The sequence below is a fragment of the Macaca nemestrina genome, chromosome 4, assembly GCF_043159975.1.
Source record: "Macaca nemestrina isolate mMacNem1 chromosome 4, mMacNem.hap1, whole genome shotgun sequence".
Classification (NCBI taxonomy): Eukaryota; Metazoa; Chordata; class Mammalia; order Primates; family Cercopithecidae; genus Macaca; species Macaca nemestrina.
The window spans coordinates 157473135-157493042 of NC_092128.1; the positions used below are offsets into that span (position 1 = coordinate 157473135).

Consider the following 19908-nt stretch of genomic DNA (forward strand, 5'->3'; position numbering starts at 1 on the left):
ATGAAGGCTCTGGCCCTGACCTCTTAACACTATCTCCAGGGAGGAACATGCACAAAGCAGTTAATTAGGTAGCCTGGAAAAAACACAGAAAGAAAGAGATATTTATTGATTAACAGAAGTTGTCTTTTTAAAAGTGTTTATTTTTGGTAATGAAAAGCACAACATAATCTCAAAAAAAAAAAAATAAATAAAAAGAAAAGAAGACACAAATAAATGGAAAGACTTCCCATGTTCATGGATTAGAAGACATTGTTCAAATGTCCATACCATCCAAAGTCTACACATTTAATGCAATCCCTATTAAAGTCCTAGTGACATTTTTCACAGAAATTGACAGAACAATTCTAAAAATTGTACAGAAGTACAAAGGACCCCAAAGTAGCCTAAACAATCTTGAGAAAAGAACAAAACTGGAGGCCTCAAACTTTGTAACTTTAAAACATATTACAAAGCTACAGTCATCAGAAGACCATGGTACTGCAATAAAGATAGACATACCGGCTAATGGAACAATACTGAGAGTTTAGAAATAAACCCACACATATACAGTCAAATGATCTTTGACAGGATGCCAAGACAACACAATGAGAAAAGGATAGTATCAAAAAATTGGTGCTGGACAAACCAGATATTCACATACAAAAGAATAAAATTGGATACTTATTTTATACCATACACAAAAATCAACTCAAAGTAGATTAAAGACTTAAACATAAGACATGAATTTATAAAACTCCAAAAAGGCAACATAGGGTAAAATCTTCATAACATTCGTCTCGGCAATTAATTCTTGGATATGACACCAAAAGCACAGTAACAAAAGCAAAAATAGACAAATGGATTTACATCAAATGAAAAAGCCAGAAACTAAAAATCTTCTGCATAGTAAAGGAAATAATCAACCGAGTACAAAGGCAACCTACAGAATGAGAGAAAATATTTGTAAACCATATATCTGACAGGGGGTTAATATAAAAATATACAAGAAACTCAATAGCAGAAAATAAAATAACTATCTTCAAAGAAGAGATACAAATGATCAACAGGCATATGAAAAGATATTTATCACTAATCATTAGAGAAATGCAAATCAAAGCCACACTGAGGTGTCATCTCATACTCCTTACGATGGTCATTATAAAAAATTAAAAATTAAAAAAATAAAATAAAGTGTTGGCAAGTATGTGGACAAATTTGAACCTTGTGCACTATTGGTGAGAATATAAAATGATGTTGGCACTATAAAAAAAAACAGCATAGAGATTCATAGAAAAATTAAAAATAAAAACTACCATTTGATCCAGCAATCCCACTTCTGGGCATTTATCCAAAAGAGCTGAAATCAGCACATGGAAGATATTTGCCCTTCCATGTTCATTGCAGCGTTATTCACAATAGATAAGAATTAGAGGCCGGGCGCGGTGGCTCAAGCCTGTAATCCCAGCACTTTGGGAGGCCGAGACGCGCGGATCACGAGGTCAGGAGATCGAGACCATCCTGGCTAACACGGTGAAACCCCGTCTCTACTAAAAAATACAAAAAACGAGCCGGGCGAGGTGGCGGGCGCCTGTAGTCCCAGCTACTCGGGAGGCTGAGGCAGGAGAATGGCGGGAACCCGGGAGGCGGAGCTTGCAGTGAGCTGAGATCCGGCCACTGTGCTCCAGCCTGGGCGACAGAGCGAGACTCTGTCTCAAAAAAAAAAAAAAAAAAAAAGAATTAGAAACAACTGGCCGGGCATGGTGGCTCACACATGTAATCCCAGCACTTTGGGAGGCCAAAGCGGGCGGATCACAAGGTCAGGAGATTGAAACCATCCTGGCTAACATGGTGAAATCCGTCTCTTCTGAAAAAACAAACAAACAAAAAAATTAGCCAGCTGTGGTGGTGGGCTCCTGTAATCCCAGCTACTCTGGAGGCAGAGGCAGGAGAATGGCGTGAACCCAGGCTGGGGAGCTTGCAGTGAGCTGAGATTGTGCCACTGCACTTCAGCCTGGGGAACAGAGCGAGACTCCATCTCAAAAAAAGAAAAGAAAAAAGAAAAGACTTAGAAACAACCTAAAAGTTTATCAGCAATATGTAAGGATAAAGAAAATGTAGTATATATTTATACAATAGAATATTATTCAGCCATAAAAAGAAGAAAATTCTGTTACGCGGATATACCTTGAGGACATTATGCTAACTGAAATACGCCAGTACAAGAAAGACAAATACTACATGATTCCACTATATGAAGTACCTAAAATAGTCAAACTCTTGGAAATATAAAGTAAAATTATGGTTTCTAGATGCTAGGAAGCGGGATAAATGGGAAAATTGCTGTTCCGTGAGCATAAAGTTTTAATCATACAAGAGGGAAAATTTTCACAGATCCGCTCTACAACATTATGCTTATAGTTAACAATGCTGTACCATACATCCAAAATTTAAGAGGAAAGATCTTATGTGTTTTTTACCACAATAAAAAAAAAATCTGTAACATTCACAGAAAAAAATATATATATATTTTTTACTTTATTTGTACCTATGATAGAACCTTTTGATCTCCAGGTCAAAGGCAAAAAGTAATCATTCCAAATTAAATTATCTTGGTTAACATGGCTGTTTAGCATAGGGGATGTTGATCATCACACTCCAACTGAAAAATAAACACATTCTAATCTCAATAACCTGGCCCCTAACAAGAATATAAAATTATAAATGCAAACTTTCAACTCCCAAGCGAAGCATGAAATTCCAGAGCCACTGTATACTGAGAGTGGGAAATGTGTATGCTTATAGGTAAGATTCATTTTTTTATATTTTATCTCCCTGGAGGAACAGCATCTTTCCTCAAAGAGAGAGCCATCCCAGTGTAAACCATAATACAATGACAATCAAAGGGACATCCACAGATAACGATGTTCATTACATTGCCTATAATTGCTTTAGCCTAAAGGACAGCAGCCCAAAAGTATAGATCCATGGCAGATCATTGTATTTGAGCAGTCAAATATGTATCCTCCACATTTTAAAATATAGCCACTGGCCCCGAAAATGTGAGTTCTACTGTCCACTTTTCTCACACTGCCTTCTACGCGGTATAAAACCTTTCATCTTGACATAATTAGAAGAATCTTCCAACCAAGTAAAACTATGACTTGCTCACATCCCTACTTTTCCCACATGACCATGGCAAAATCAGATATTGTCAAATAACTGGAGGACCCCAATTCACCACAGACTTTTCATAAAATGGTTAAGAGGTAGGAGCCTAGGGTTCATGGAGGAAATCTGGGAAGAACTCATGCTTAGGCTAATAAAAAATACAGTTCATTCATTCATCTCCATGAAGACAGGAAAACTATGCCATCCTGATCTTCACTATGTCAATGGTCTGTAAGTGCTCAGTAAAAATTCTTCAAATGAAGCAATGTCCAAAGTTGTCTGGATTCAGTCTGGAAAAGAGTAATTAAGCTTTTGCTTTTGCTTAATATACATGACTTGACGGTATATTAAAATGCTTAATCAAACAACTTTTTTATGGTCTCAGAAATCCTCGTGATATTTAACATTATGAAATCTACATATTCAGAGCCACCTCTAGTCTATAAAATTAAAGTATTTACATATAATTTATCCACTTACATTTTCTTCATAAAAGGCATTATTTAAGATATAGCAACTAAATCAGAGAATTCCGGACAATTGCTTTTATTCATAATTTTATCCAAATGATGAAGTTCATAATTACACAATGTTATAGTTATTGATATATTAAGGTAGACCTTAAAAATTCACAGCAAAAGAGTAACACAGTGTCAGAGACTGTGCAATATACCAAATAGGATATTGACTTTACTCTGCATAATGTGCAAATTTACATTTATGTCTTAAACTTAACCCCGACCTTATAAGTGATTGAATGCATCCAGTGACTTATTTTCTGTAAATCAGTAAGTAACCTCAAATGAATGCATCAATTTTCACAATGCATGCATTGCTAGTATCATCTCATATTTTTATTTCAAGTAAATAACCATATTATTCATGCCAGTAGCTGGTACAAACCTTTACCATTCCTCTTAAATCACTTAGCTGGACTCACCCACTCATTTTTAACAGATGGCCAAGCCTCCTACCTCACAGAGAAAATAGCAGCCATCAGTCACAAACCGCACCTCTTGTATTATCTGCATGTTCCCCAGCTTTTCCTCCTTCCCTTCTGTCCCAGAGGATGTCTTGCCTCTCTTCCAAAGATAACACTTTAATCTGTACTCCTGATTTCATCTTCTTCCTTTCTTCCTCTCTATATTTATTGAGTGCCTTCTGATGCCAGAATATTCTAAGCCTAGGAACACAGTGTGAAATAAGACGCAAAGCCCCTCTCCTTGTGGACTTCGCATTCTATTATGTGTCCTCCAAGGCCTTTTCAATATTCACCATCATTTTTTGAATCTTCACTGTATCCTCTGTCATGGCTACTCTCTTTTAGCTTACAAACCTGTTTAACTTGTCCTCATCCTTAAAATGAATCTGCTTATTTTGCTGACCTTGAAGGCATGTATCTCTTTCCCTTACTGCTGCACTTCTTGGATCAGCTGCAGTTTCTGTTTCTACTTTCACTTCCCTTTTTCACTCCTCAGTGCACAGCTATCTATTTTTTCTTTTGTTCTCTGTACTCCAGTGAAACATTTATCCTTAGCCTTTGACACAGTCTTCCTTCCCTTGAATCCTCATGAATCCTAGGACAGAATATAGTTTATTCTCTTGGCCACACTTTCTGCTATTGCTTCATTCTCTGCCTGCAACCTTACTGTTTGACTCCCAAGATTTCTTCTTTGGCCTTCTTTTCTCATGCTGCCCATTCTTCCTGAATCATCCTACCCACACCCATGGTTTCAATTACTACCTATGTGCTAACAACTCCAAAATTCTGTTTTCAGACCCTTCTGAATTCCTTATCTATATTTTCAAGTATCCAAAGGCATTCTCATTTAAATAGCCGTATCATGTGCTAAAGATGTGGTACATATTGCCACAGAGAAACACAGAGAAAATATTACTAGCTGTGGTTATAGAAAAGCTCCAAAATCTCCGTGGCTGAATAACATATGAGTGTTTTGTTGTTGGTGGTAGTGGCGTTGGTTTTGTTTTTGCTCATGTAAGGTCTAGTTGGAGGTGGTGTTGCAGCAGTGTGGTGTGGAGGGTAAAGGTGGTCCTGGGACCCAAGTTCATGAAGAATTTTCCCTTTATTATGTGGAGTGCCAGGTTATTCAAGAAAGTTTTATCCAGTGGGTGGATGGGAAAAGAGTTTGGAAGGGGTGGAAGATTTTATGTGACAGTTTTGGAACTGATATATTTTCACCCACATTCCACTGAATGGAATTCAGTGACATGGTCCCACCTAGATGCAAAGGGGGTGGAAATGATAGTCCTTGTCTGGGCAGCCACTTCCTATCATCCTCTATATTATGCAAGAGGAACAAACATTTAGTAGTTGGTTAAAAGTGTTTGCTACAGAAATCCATGGGTGACCTTTCTAGACAGAATTTTGTCTCTGATCAGTTGAATAAGGATTGCGAAGAGTGAAAGTGGAGATGAACAGACTGATTTTTTTCTGGAAGCACAATGCTAGTGTTTAGGTGCTCATTTAATGTTCTTAGAACCAAAACTTGGCTGTTAAGGAACGTATAAAGCTCAGGAAGCAACTGATTTTTCTACTAGACTTCTATTTTTATTTCCTTTAATCTAAAGTTCATACAATTTGAATGTCAGAGTGTCATATGTTGCTGGATATAGTTTGAATGTTTGTCCCCTCCAAATCTCATGTTAAAATGTAATCCCTATTGTTTAAGGTGGGACCCCATGGGAGGTGTTTGGGTCATGGTGGCAGGTGCCTCATGAATGGCTTGGTGCCATCCCCATGGTAATGAGTGAGTTCTCGCTCTGGTAGTTCATGCAACAGCTGGCTGTTTAAAAGAGTGTGGCACCTCCCTCCTCACACAATGTGATAGGCCCTCTCCCTCTTTGCCTTCCATCATGATTGTAAACTTCCTGAAACCCTCAGCAGAAGTAGATGCTGGCACCATTCTTCTTGTACAGCCTGTAGAAACATGAACCAATTAAACCTCTTTTCTTAGTAAATTACCCAGTCTCAGGTATCTTCATAGGAACATAAAAACAATGCTAGCACATTATTCTCCTGCATTCCTTATTTTTTTCCTCTTTAAATATATAGTTATTTTTCTAATAGTAAAAGTATAGATTAATCTTTCCAAAACTCAGTTAATCATTTCATTCACTGAGTTAAAACATTCAATAATATCCCCAATGATTCCAAGAGGAAGTGCAAATACATAAGAGGTCATGAAAGCCAGTACAATGGGACTCCAGCCAATCTTACCTGCCTTTCACTGAGCTTTACTGTCTGCTATCATTTCTGTACCACTTTAGCCCCCATAAGGTCTATTTTCCACTGCCAGAAAGCAGATGGCAACAAAGAAAATGCTGGGAGTACTCTTCCCCATGTGGTTTTTGTTTAGTCACCATTGAGAAGCATCACACAAGACTTGGAAAGCAAATGCTTCCAAATCTAAATTCCAAAGACTGGGAGGCCATTATTCCCCAGATATTGTGAGCAGACACATGGGTGGTCATGAGATTTGAAGTACATTATGAATGAACACTTGAAAATCACCTCAATAAATATTCTGCAGTGAGATAGTCTTTATCTCCCCGAAAGCCATCCAATGAGAATAAACTTCTAATTCCCTGCATTAAACATTTCAAACTTGCAATACATAGAGTGGCTGAGATTTCTTTGAACAAATCTTGACATATAATATGTCCATCATTATGCCATAATGTTCTCAAGTGGATACACACACACCACACACACACACATATACATATATAAAAACCAAAATTCTTAACCACTACCAAAATCCAATTCATTGTTTTGATACATGCTTTTCTGTGTGGCATGCCCTTTTCCTGACATTTCTGTCTGACAGAAGTCCTGTTCATCTTTCAAATTCAAATACCACCATCTAACTGAGTCCTTCCGCAATTCCCCCAATTATAGACACATGCTCCTTGGGGAGCCCATAACATCTTGTTCATACCACTTACATGGTATTTATAACATCATTTATATGCCCTCATCTTGCAGAGAGAAATGATGTTTCATTACACTCTGTGGCCTTAGTTCTTAGTACACACACTGTTGTATAGTAAACATTCAATAATGTGTTGGATAAATGATCCATTTTGAAACAAAATGTCATGAATGTAGATGAACATTTTCTTCACAGCATACTCTGAAAATTGGGAGAGTAAACCTACATGCTGGGCGTATATTTGAGACTCACTGAAGCATTCCAGGAACCATCCCCTCTCTCCGGTAGGACTCAAGCATGAAGGGACAGATAAATGAGCAATGGGAAGACACACGCAATCTTCCACCTCTCCCTCATCTTTCTCCTCTCAATCTCTTATCACTTACAAAATCAGTTACTTCATTTATTGGCCTACTGGGAGTAGGTTTTATACCAATCCCTGACTCTAGTATCCACCATTACACGCTTTTTCCTCCTGAAGACCTACTGTACAGAAAAGGGCTCCTCCATGTTGTCCCATTAATGGTTCTATGTGTCTGACCTTCCTGTAGGAGATGCCCCAGTTGCCCAGACAAGTGGCGCCACCTGCCTGGGTGCAGGGGAACATGCTCCTGCTGCATTGCGAGGCAGGAGCAGCACCGCCAGGAGCTGAGACCCAACTGCGATGTCAATTTTCCTTCATTAACATGGAGTCAAAATGGCTCCACTTTTTAAAATGGTTCCTTTATAATTAAAAAAGGAGCCATTTTTTAATTAAATAAAAAATGATGCTAGCTTCTGTGTTTCACCCTATCCCAGGAATTTTCAGTCCGTGACTTAAGGCAAGGACAGAGAAAAAGTAAATAATAATTTGATTAGCCCTTTTGCTTGGATTTTAATTTCCAGAAGCTTTGTTCAGGTCAAACGGCATTGAACAAACTCACAACCACATATTCCATTGACTCATGCTGCAAATACAACATTGATTGGGCAGTGAAATTACTAGGCTTTTTCTGGGGGCTACAGTAGACTCATAAAATAAGCATGCTCCTTGCCCTCTTGGAGCTTATAGTCTCGGGAGGAAGTAAAGGAGAAAATAAATAAAAAGAAATGTTCAATATAGTATAAGGTAAGAAGTAAGTTCTATAACGTAAAATAGAGCACAGCCACAGCATAGAGAGGGTGGGAAGGGGCAGATGGAGCACACTCTTTTAGATGGTGTGGGGAAACATCTCCAATATAATGAGGAGCCTTCTGTACTAGACCTGAGTAAAGGAAATAAGCCATGGAAATGGAAAGATCTATGGGAAGAGCATTCCAAACAAAAAAGCATAGAAAGATTCTGAGGCCTGGAGTGTCTAAAGAACAGCAAGAAGGGCTGATGTGGCTTCAACTGAGTAGGGGGAGACAAGCTGGAGAGGCGGGCAGGGGCTAGTTCTGTGAGAGTCTTGCAACAGGAATCGAAACTTCCACGTAGGTCTAAATTATTGTGACACTCGTGACAAGACTTTAATTAGGGCCATGCTCAATGTTCCTTATTCCTCTTGAGGAGTGAAAATAAATTAGGCAATCTAGAATAAGTAAAACCAAGAAAGTTATTTCTGTTGCCAATTGTCCTGTTATTTGTCATGCTACCTATTTTCTAAAAGAAAATACCTTACTAAAGCATCTCATTTATTTACACCCAAAGGGCTTTGCATAAACTGAAATTAAATCGGTGTGAGGGCTTTTACAAAGTTGGGGGAAATTACTTCTCAGCCTGAAAGTAGTAAGGGAGATTTTGCCAATGACCTTATGAAATCTTTTTAACTTCCTAGAGATGCAATTATGTTTTCAGGTCTTTCCGAATAAACCTTAGAGGTGATCTATTGTTTTAGATATGAGAACACTGTTACTTCTGCAAAAATTGTCCAGGTCATTAGTGGCTGATTCATTCACATTTCTGCAGTCGCTCAGTATGAAGAGTGGGCTTTGAACCTGATACAACCAGACTTACAATCTATTCTCAATCTTTCTACCACTCTGAACCTCAGTTTTACAAATTAATTGATAATAGAATCAAATGTAGATCCCTGGTCTAGTGCCTGACACATCACAAAAACTTCAAACTAGTGTTTCCGTGTCCTTAGCCAGTCGTATTTCATGAAGCTTGTGGACAAGAACATTGCTGTACTTACTTCCCTGTAAAATATTCTTCAATGCCATAGCATATTTTGTCCCCTCCATTCACTTTTGCCTTTCAATTACCATGTTTCTTAGAGGCTAAGTCAGTTTCAGAGCCCTCCTTTCTCCCCAAATATAAAAACCTTCAAACTGGAATGGGCCTCTGAGGTGACTAGGAACTGTGTCACATCATATGCACAACAAACAAATAGATTGCAAACCTATTCGACAGGACTTTAAACACATATTCTGAGCTTCTCTATTTCATCTCACAGACCTGTGTTTTGATTTGGAAGACATTTCAACACATGTAAATTCACTCCCATTGATGAGTCAGACACTTAACCTCAGAATATGGTGTATGAATGCTGTCTGCTTCCAGAATCTATAGCAGCAATGTATTACTTGAAGAAAGAAAATATATAGTAGAACCTAGCACACATTTGTTTCTGACTTCTTTCTGTAATGGAGTTTTCAACTTCTAAGCTCCTGAGGAGACACCGTTGACAAAATACACACACACACACACACACACAAGTACATGCATGCACTCACACGTGCACACACACACAAGCACATGCATGCCCTCACACGTGCAGACACACACACACACGCACATGCATGCCCTCAAACGTGCAGACACACACACGCGCACATGCATGCACTCACATGCGCACACACACATGTTCCAACTTGCTGTGTGTATGTAAGGGAGCATTTTGCGGATTATTCCAGGATCTGTAAATCATTAGGATCAGAGGCAAACCCAGAGTTTACTGATTGGCAGTTTTGTTCACTTGCTTCCAATGCATTGTCACTTCTATATAAAAAAGATCTATCCCGCCAGGCACAGTGGCTCACGCCATAATCCCAGTACTTTGGGAAACCAAGGAGGGTGGGTCACCTGAGGTCAGGAGTTCGAGATCAGCCTGACCAACACGGTGAAACCCCGTCTCTACCAAAAATGCAAAAATTAGCTAGGCGTGATGGTGGATGCCTGTAATTCCAGGTACCTGGGAGGCTGAGGGAGGAGAATCTGGGAGGTGGAGGTTGCAGTGAGCCAAGACTGCGCCACTGCACTCCAGCCTGGGCAACAGAGCGAGACTTCATCTCAAAAAAACAAAACAAAACAAAACAAAATAATCTATCCTACACAGGACACAGACCTGTCTGCCTATTCTGTAATGAACTGTCCCAGACAATGAAGCCTGAGACAAGCCCATAGCTGGGTTTTATACTAACATAAGGCATCATTCCTACATCTATTCTTGCCACAAATGGTTTATGTATCATTGTCGGTTTATTAAAACTCAACTCAAAACACATGTATAAAATTTAAGTAGTAAAATTGCACATAGATCCTGGACTTCCTTAACAATCTCAATATGTGAAACACATTTGCCTTCATCCATGGCCTTTGGTGCTTTTTTCTTCTGAACAGGCATGGTCAGGACATTGGGGTGGACTTACCTGAGAGTCAGATTTCCTGAACTTTAAAGGACACTGAAGAATCTGGGACGTGTTTAGGTTTATATTTTCCTACTTTTCCCGACTGGGCTCTGAGAAGCTAGTAGCTGGGTTGGAGCCATACTGAGGAAAACAGATCAGAGAAGAGAATTGGAAAGCCACTGTAACACCGGGAAAAGGCAAAGTAACCCTTTTCAATATTGTCACCTTTTCCTTTGTCTTTGATCAGAGTTCTTTCCTTCTACCCCTGAATTTTCCATTTGGTTTCTATGCTCCCCATATACCAAAACCCACACCTAGTGCATGTTATATATAGTCTTGCCATATTGTTTGTCCTTTCAGCTTCGACAAATTGGACAGAGAATGGTTTTTAAATGTTCCCATTTACAGATTCCAGTTTTTACCTTTACTATTTTGAAATATGGAAAGCATTTTATCAGTGTCATCTTCATTAGAATTAGTGATCATTACCATTCATAAAAATGTCGTAATATGAGACAAATAAATGTCATCTGCAAGAAATAATATTCTAATTTGCTGAAAATTCCCTAGCGTCACTGTAAAGAATCTTTTGGTAAATCCTCCGGCATGAGAAGGAAATAACCAACATTTCAGAATGGAAATTATGCAGTGTGGGCAATTATACCACGGGCAAAAGTACTTTACCATACTCTGAAGGAAAGTTTTAACAAAAATATCTTTAGAATATCTAGTTTGCTACATGAAGAATGAGATGTGTTAGGTTGATGCAAAAGTAATTGCGGTTTTTGCCATTGAAAGGAATGGCAAAAACCACAATTAATTTTGCACCAACCTAATAAATCAGATTCAAAAAAACCTTTTTGGAAACATTACTTCCAGTGACAACATTTGAATGTTAACAATTTGCTTTCTTCTTTGGATCTCCCTTCTTACCCTTCCTTATATTGTCTTATGTTTAATTTTCATAGGTCATTATTTAGTTAAAGCAAAAAAATGAGGGATTAAAAACAAACTCATCTTTGCCTGGTACCTATAAGGAAATGCCCTAAATATCATTAATAATAAGCTCCCTTCTTTCCATGTCACATTTTTCCCCTCAGGTTTCCTCTATTGTGTGAACATTCTTTGATGGGGTAAGTGTAAAATAATTACAGCCATACATATGTTGCAGGTATCACCCAAAACACAAAGCAACACATTGTGCTTTTTCATAAGTGGAGAAATAGAAGTAAAATAGCAGTTTCCAAAATGTGAGCCCTAGATCGGTAGTAACAATACCACCAGGAACTTGTTAATAATGCAAATTATTAAGGATCTATCTCACAGATACTGAATCAGAGATTCAGAAGCGCAGCCCAGCAGTCTGAAGTTTAAACAAGCTCTCCCGGTGATTTTCATCTACTCTAAAGTTTGAGGATCAGTGACATAAAGGCGGATTTTCTAACTAGGATAAATGAATTGTCTCTACCCGTGTCCATACCTGAAGACCTTTAAGGAGCCCTGCGTCATGACCAACGACAAAATAACAAACTGGTTACACAGGAAGCCCAGAGTTAACTGTGGAAATTGCCTATTAGTATTGAGAAGATTGAAATGGGACTGGGTATGTAGCTTATAGAGGAAAAATGAAGACTTTAGCGTAAAAAATAAAAATGCAAAGACTGGTGCATCTATGCAAGTCACAATGTAACTATTTTCATGCTATTATACATTCATAACTATTAGAAATGAAACAAAAATTCATTTAAGTAAACTAAAAGAATGTCACCTGAGGATGTGTGGTAGGCAGAATTCTGGCCCCTGTAACCTTTGTCCTCAGTTACTCCCAGGAATATTTCAAATTGCATGGCAAAGGGGACTTTGAAGATATAATTAAAGTAACTCATCAGCTGACTTTAAAATAAGAAAGATTATCCAGGTGGACCTAGTCTAACCACATGAGTACTTAGAATCACAGGTTTTTCTCTGGCTGGTAGCAGAAGGACAAGTAATGTTCAAAGCATAAGAAGGATTTGACCTCCTACTTTGGACTTAAAAATTAAGGGGGCCATGTGTGAAGGAAATAGAGACTCTAATATAAAACTGGATTCTGAAAACTACCAGTGAGTTTGGAAGCAGATTCTTCCCCAGACCCTCTAGATAAGAAGCCCCCAGCCTCACTTACACCTTGATTTCAGCCTTTGTAAAGTGCTGATCTGAGAGGACCTAGCTGAGCCATGCTGTACTTGGACTCTGATTCATGGACTGTAAGATAAGGAATGGGTATTGTTTTAAGCTGCCAAATTTGCGGTAATTTGTTACAGCAGCAACAGTAAACAAATACTGGGTGTTAATTTCAAATGCTGTTACAGTCATCCCACTTTGAAACCAGCCTGCTGCCTTTGACAGCAAAAGAACCAATTGGTAATTTAACATTCAGAACACAAGGTCTTCACCAGCTTTTGTAACATTCAGAATGTCTGGATGATCCTTTTGGCTTCTACCTACAAGCACTCCTTCAGTACATTTGTCTTGAGGGCACACTCACTTTTCTTGTAGGCTAAGACAGCAAGATCTAATATTTACATAACCTCTGGAAACTAGAAAGAAGTACCTGTCTCTTTCTTTTGTGCTCCTGCCTCAGAAGGATCTTTCTATGTAAAGGCAACTTAGCTCACAGGGTGCGGAGAAAAACCACAAGATAGCTCCACTGCCACAGCTTGGCAGACTGTAATACGTGACATATTGTCAGACCTCAGCACTTACAGGAAAACGGAGCCTTTCAAATGTGAGTTCAGTCCAGGAATTTTTCATTTTGCAGACAAAGATGATACATTTAACTCTTTTTATGTAAGGGAAGGATGAAAGGGACTCATGAGTTTATGAACGCTATCCACACAGTAGAGCCCCCAGTTTCTTAGAGAAGTTATGCTGACAAGGAGACCTGGAGCAAAGGGGACAGGTGATATATTAGTTTTTTAGCACTGCCATAATGAAGTACTGGAGACTGGATGGGTTCAGCGACAGAAATGTATTTCTCACAGTTCTAGAGCCTAGACATTTACACTCAAACTCCCGGCAGGGTTGGCTTCTTCTGAAGGCCCCTCTCCTTGGCTTGCAGATGGCAGTCTTCTTCTGGTGTCTTCACCTGGTCTTCTGGGTATGTCTGTGTCCTAATCGCCTCTTCTTATTAGAACACCAGTCGTATTAGATTAGGGTCCACCTCCAATGACCTCGTTTGACATTAATTACCTCTTTAAGATTGTTATCTCTACATACAGTCACATTCTGAAGTGCTGGGGTAAAGCCTTCAATATTTGAATTCTGGAGGAACATGATTCAGTCCATAACAGGTGAAGTCCAGTTGCTTCAGGAGTATAACTTCATCTATTCATGACCGCCAGTGACCCTCCCAGGCAATGCATCAGAAACTTTCCCACCGCTGTCAAGGAACCCTAGAAGAGGTTTATCTTCCATATATGACCAAAGAGGATAATAGGTGTTTTTGCAAAAGTTAGGTAGTGGAAAGTAATACAGCCAAGATAAAGCAAAGTCTCCTGATACAAAACCCAGTGGCTTTTCTATTGCCTTGTACCATTAGTCCTGATTTACAACAGAAAACTCCTCAAGAAATCGTGTGCACTCTGTCTTTATCAGAGTTAGGATATTCCATTAAATTAGAAAATCATTCACATTTATCCATCTAACTGTTTACCTCTTTGCATTCTCTCCATGCTTCCTGAAGTATCCATAGAGTAGAGATGATAATTGTGGCTTAATTCCATGTATTTCTTTCACAGAACATAAAAGCTAATTAAGATAAACCTCGACATTTATTGAGTCAAAATGTTACAGATGCTGTGCTGAGTGGTTTACACACATTAGCTCAAGAAACTCACAATAACTGTATGAGCTAAATACTATGGTTATTCCAATGTTACAGAAAAGAGAACTGATGTTTTAAAAGATTCAATACCTTACCAATACCAAAGAACCAGTATGTAGTGGAGCCAGGTCTACCAAAGACTATGCCAGCTGCCTCTCTGATAGCGATTGTCTTCCGAATATAGTAGGCAAAATCTCTGTCATAGAATGCAGAAAGGTGACCTCATCATTCATGAGTTCCCATATACGATGAACAAATATGCTGGCAAAATTCACTACAATTTTTGTATTATTATATAATATAAGAACAGGTCATCAACTTATCATTACAAAGGTTGTTTCTGTATGCGAAATATTTCATGGGCTTCTAAAGGTGTGAAGCCTCCTTCTGTAACATACCAGAGTATAGAATTCTCTGTTTTTCAAAAAAGCATCACCTTCATATATTAAAATGAAGTTAATAGTAGAGCATAATCTTCAGACAAATGACCACGTACTCTGGAATCCAGGTCCAAATCACTAACGTAATGGCTGTAGCTACCTACCTCTAAGAAAGTAGGAAAAAGTCATGGGCATTTTCAAGATGAAAACATTAGTATCAAGTACTGCCTTTGCGAGGACAAAGAGACCTATCTCTTATCCTGAAAGCAAACCTCGACCAATTCTTTTTCAGGAACAAAAATTAAGCCATAACACACTAGTAAACTTCTTGCTAGGAAAAAACAATTAATATTTGAATAACACATACATTCCTATTGATCTATTTCAAGTAAACTATTACCACTTCCTAGTAATATATATTTTTTTATTTATCTAGTAGGCTGTGGAGAACAGCTTCTGTGTTTTCTCATCAAGCCTTAAGTTGAAACAACGCGTCTGCAAATTCGGCGCCAAGACTAGGACTCCAGCTTCATTGAAAACCGGGAGGTCTGCTGGAAGCACCTCAGCATTTATCCTCATCCTAAACTCCGGAGAGGCACAGCGCCCTCTGCTGGTTAAAACCCTGGGGCTGCAGCACCACTATCCTTCCAAGAAATGAAATAAAGGTTTCATATAACCATGTGCTGCAAAATTTTTCCACCAGCAGATTTGCACTAAAATGAATGTTAAAAGAATTTATTTTGGCACAGAAAAACTATACCAGATAAAAAATTGAATCTACACAAAGGAATGAAGGGCACCAAAAATGATAAATATATGAATAAATATAGAATGAGGTTGTCTTCCTTTTTAAGTTTCTTAAAAGATAATTGGCTCTCTGCTCCTTTCTGTTCCACAAACAGCCGTGTGTTCTTGTAAAGTGCCAGACACATACCTAAGACATAATGGTAAAAGTCCAAGTCACCAGATATGTCCACATTGGGCACCTGGACTCTAGGGTTGCTTTAAAACTTCAACAAAGAGGAGACTGTCATCATCAATGACTCCTTCATTGTATAAACAACATGGTGTACATATTCCAGTAGGATTTAATACATGGCAATTTCAGTGGCACAGTCAAGGCTGAGAACAAGAAGCTTGTCCACAATGGGAAGTCCATCTCTATTTTCCAGAAGCCATATGCTGCCTACATCAAATGGGATGATGCTGTACTGAATATGTTGTGGAGTCCATTGGTCCTGGGGCTCATTTAAATGGTGGGGCCAAAGGGATCATCACATCTATCCCTTCTACTGAAGCCCTCATATTTATGATATTCCCAACTTCAACATCGTTTCCCTCCCAGACTCCAAGAACCATAAGAAGTATGACAACTCCCTCAAGATTGTCAGGAATGCCTCAGGTATCACCAATTGCCTTTGCCCTCTGACAAGTCACCCAGGATAACTCTGGCATCATGAAGGGAGCAAAGTTCATATGATCACTGATACCAGAAGACTGTTAATGGCCCATCTGAGGAACTGGCATGACAGTGTGGGGCTGCCCAGGACATCATCTCTGCATCTCCTGAATCTGCCAGGATTGTGAGCAAGGTCATGCCAGCTGAAAGGGAAGTTCTCCAGCATGGCTTTCCGTGTCCGTGTCCCCAGTGTGTTGGTTGTGGACCTAGTCTACCATCTGGAGAAAGCTGTCAATTGTGATGGCATCAAGAAAATAGTATAGCAGGTATCAGAGGGTCTGTAAGGGGCATCCTGGGCCACACTGAGAACCAGGTTGTCTCCTTTGACATTAACAATGGTGCCTACTATTTCTCTTTCGATGCTGGGGCTGACATTGTTCTCAAGGACCACTTTGTCCAGCTCATTTCCTGGTATAATAATGAATTTGATTACAGCAAGAGTGGTGTACCTTATAGTCAACATGGGCACCAAGGAGAAGAGCCCTGAGCCGCTAGTCCCAGCAATAACAAGAGAATAATAAAGAGGTTTTCAGCTGCTGGGGAGTCCTTGACCCAACTCAATTTCAAAACACACTAAAAAGCTCCCACTCCCAATAAGGTTTCTATCCCAGACTCCCTGAAGAAGAGAAGCAGCTTAGAGAGCCCTACCTTCTCATGTACTGTCAATATAATACAAGTACCCCCCCACCAAAAAAAGATAATTTTTAAATAAAAACAATATGCTAGGGTTTGTAATACATAGAGGTTGTAAATGTATAAAAGTGGCATATAGAACAGGAAGGAGGAATGGAAGTATACTGTCATGAGGCAGAGAAATGATGTAGTAAGATTTGAAGATAGACTCTGATAAATTAAATATGCATTCATAAGCCCTATGCACAGAGCAATCACTGAAGTAATAAAGTGGTGTAGATAACAAGGTGAGTGGTGATAAAACGGTATTCAAAATTGCTCAACCAAAAAGATATCAAGAAGAAGAAAGAAACAAACAAAACCTGAAAAAATTAGAAAAAATAGCAAGATCACAGATTTAACCCAATCAGATTGATGGTTAGATTCAAGATACATGGGTAGATTGGATTTTCTTTAAAAAAAAAAAAAAAGACACAGCAAGAAACAGACTTCAAATATTAATATAAAGGCATAGATAGATTTAAATAAAAGGATGCAAAAATATATATAATACAATCGATAAGTATTAGGGAGTTGGATTAGGATATTATTATCTGGCAAAGTAGACTTTAGAACAAGAACTATTATTATTTGGGAAAAGAGGGACATTTCATGATGATAAAGGGGTCAATCATGAATAAGACAAAGCAAGTCTAAATGGATATGTACTCCAGAACAAAGCGTCAACAAAGTTTAGCAAAAATTAATGGACTTAAAAGGTGAAACCGAAAAGTCTACAATTATTGTTAGAGATTTCAAAATTTCTCTCTAATCTACAGAAAAATTAAACAGAAGAGCAGTAAGGATACAGAAGATTTGAACAACAGTCTCAATTAACTGGACCTAATCGATAGTTATCAAGCACTTTAGCCAACAGCAACAGAATATACATTGACAATGAAAAAGTTGCCATAGACCTGGTGGACCTGAGACATAAAGGAAGTCTCAGCAATTTTTCAATAGACAGTTTCAAATTTTATTATAATTAGTCATAGCAAACATTTTTACTGTAGTAAAATAAACACATAAATTTAACCATGTTAACCATTTTGAGTGTACAATTCAGTAGCATGAAGTATATTCATATTATTGTTCAACAGATTCTAAAATATTAAAATAATTCAAATATGGTTTTTGACTACAGCAAATTTAAGTCATCACAAATGACCAAGAATTGAGAAAATGAATGAAAGCAAAAAGCCAGACCTTTGAAAAGACCAATTATATCAATCAATTAAACTTCTAGCTAGGCCAATCGAGAAAAAATAGAAAGAGGATGTAAATTAAAATATTTTGTAAATTACAAAAGAAATATCAGAGCAGAACCTACGAATATTAACAAAAAAAATCTGGAAAATCCCCCAATATAAGGATATTAAATAAAATACTTCTAAATATGCCACAGATCAAAGAAGAGGTCCCACAGAAATTTAGAAAATATTTTGAACTAAAAAAAATCAGAGCCTAACTTATCAAGACTAAAACTGCAGCTAAAGCAGTTCAATATATATATTATAAATCTATAATTTTAAATGCTTATATATAAAAAAAGAAAGATCTAATATCTATGCTCAGAACTCCTGTCATAAGTTGGTAGTAAAGAAGAGAAATGCAAACTCAAAGAGTAAGAAAGGAAGACAAATAAAACCAAGAGTGAAAATCAATAACACAGAAAATGACCCACAATGGAGAAAATCAAAGAAAGCAAAAAGTAAATCTTTGAAAAGACCGATCATATTGATCAATTAAACTTCTAGCTAGACCAGTCGAGAAAAACAGAAATAGGGTATAAATTACAATGTTTTCTAAATTAAAAAAGGAATATGAGAGTGGAACCTACTAATATTAAAAGGAAACTATAAAGGAATATTAATTGATATTACATGGAAATATTATGAACAATCTTCTACCAATAAATTTGACAACATAGATGACATGATAAAATTATTTAAAAGACACAAATTACCAAAACTGACACACAAAAAATTAATGAAATTGAATATACTTATGTGAATTATACAAATAGAGTCTATAATATAAAATCTTTCCACCAATAAAATTCCAGTCTCCTAAAATCTTAAAATATGGACATTGCCACCTTAACACTGTGCTTGTCCAACAGTCTTAGTAAACGGGACACTAGGAGATTATATACTGCACCTGGCTCAGTGGGTCCCACGCACAGGGAGCCTTGCTCACTGCTAGTCCGAGATTGAACTGCGAGGCAGCAAGTCTGGCTAGGGGAGGGGCGTCCACCATTGCTGAAGCTTGAGTAGGTAAACAAAGCAGCCAGGAAGCTTGAACTGGGTGGAGCCCACTGCAGCTCAACTAGGCCTGCTTGCCTTTGTAGACTCCACCTCTGGGGGCAGGGCATGGCTGAACAAAAGGGAGGAGAAACTTCTGCAGACTTAAACAACCCCATCTGACAGCTCTGAAGAGAGCAGTGGTTCTCCTATCATGGTGTTTGAGCTGCCTTCTTAAGTGGGTCCCTGACCCCTGTATAGCCTAACTTGGAGACACCTCCCAGTAGGGGCAGACTGACACCTCATACAACCGGGTGCCCCTCTGAGATGAAGGTTCCAGAGGAAGGATCAGGCAGCAATATTTGCTGTTCTGCAATATTTGCTGTTCTGCAGTCTCTGCTGTCGATACCCAGGCAAACAGGTTTGGAGTGGACCTCCAGCAAACTCCAACACACCTGCAGCTGAGGGACCTGACTGTTAGAAGGAAAACTAACAAACAGGAAGGAGTAGCATCAACATCAACAAAAAGGACATCCACACCAAAATCCCATCTGTAGGTCACCATCATCAAAGACTAAAGGTAAATAAAACCACAAAG

General features: G+C 38.4%; 1 long non-coding RNA gene across 2 annotated transcripts in view; it reads right to left on the minus strand.

Moving 5' to 3' along the window:
• The window catches only part of LOC139362972 (uncharacterized), an 89866-nt gene that overhangs the window by 42000 nt on the left and 27958 nt on the right, over positions 1-19908 (minus strand). The window contains exons 2-3 of one of the 2 annotated variants that reach the window (XR_011622677.1): positions 14647-14752; positions 10713-10832 (exon numbers count right to left, since the gene is read on the minus strand). This is a non-coding gene — a long non-coding RNA (uncharacterized lncRNA). Of the gene's footprint in view, positions 1-10712; positions 14753-19908 lie in introns of both variants that reach the window. The other variant, XR_011622676.1, reaches the window with a different exon arrangement.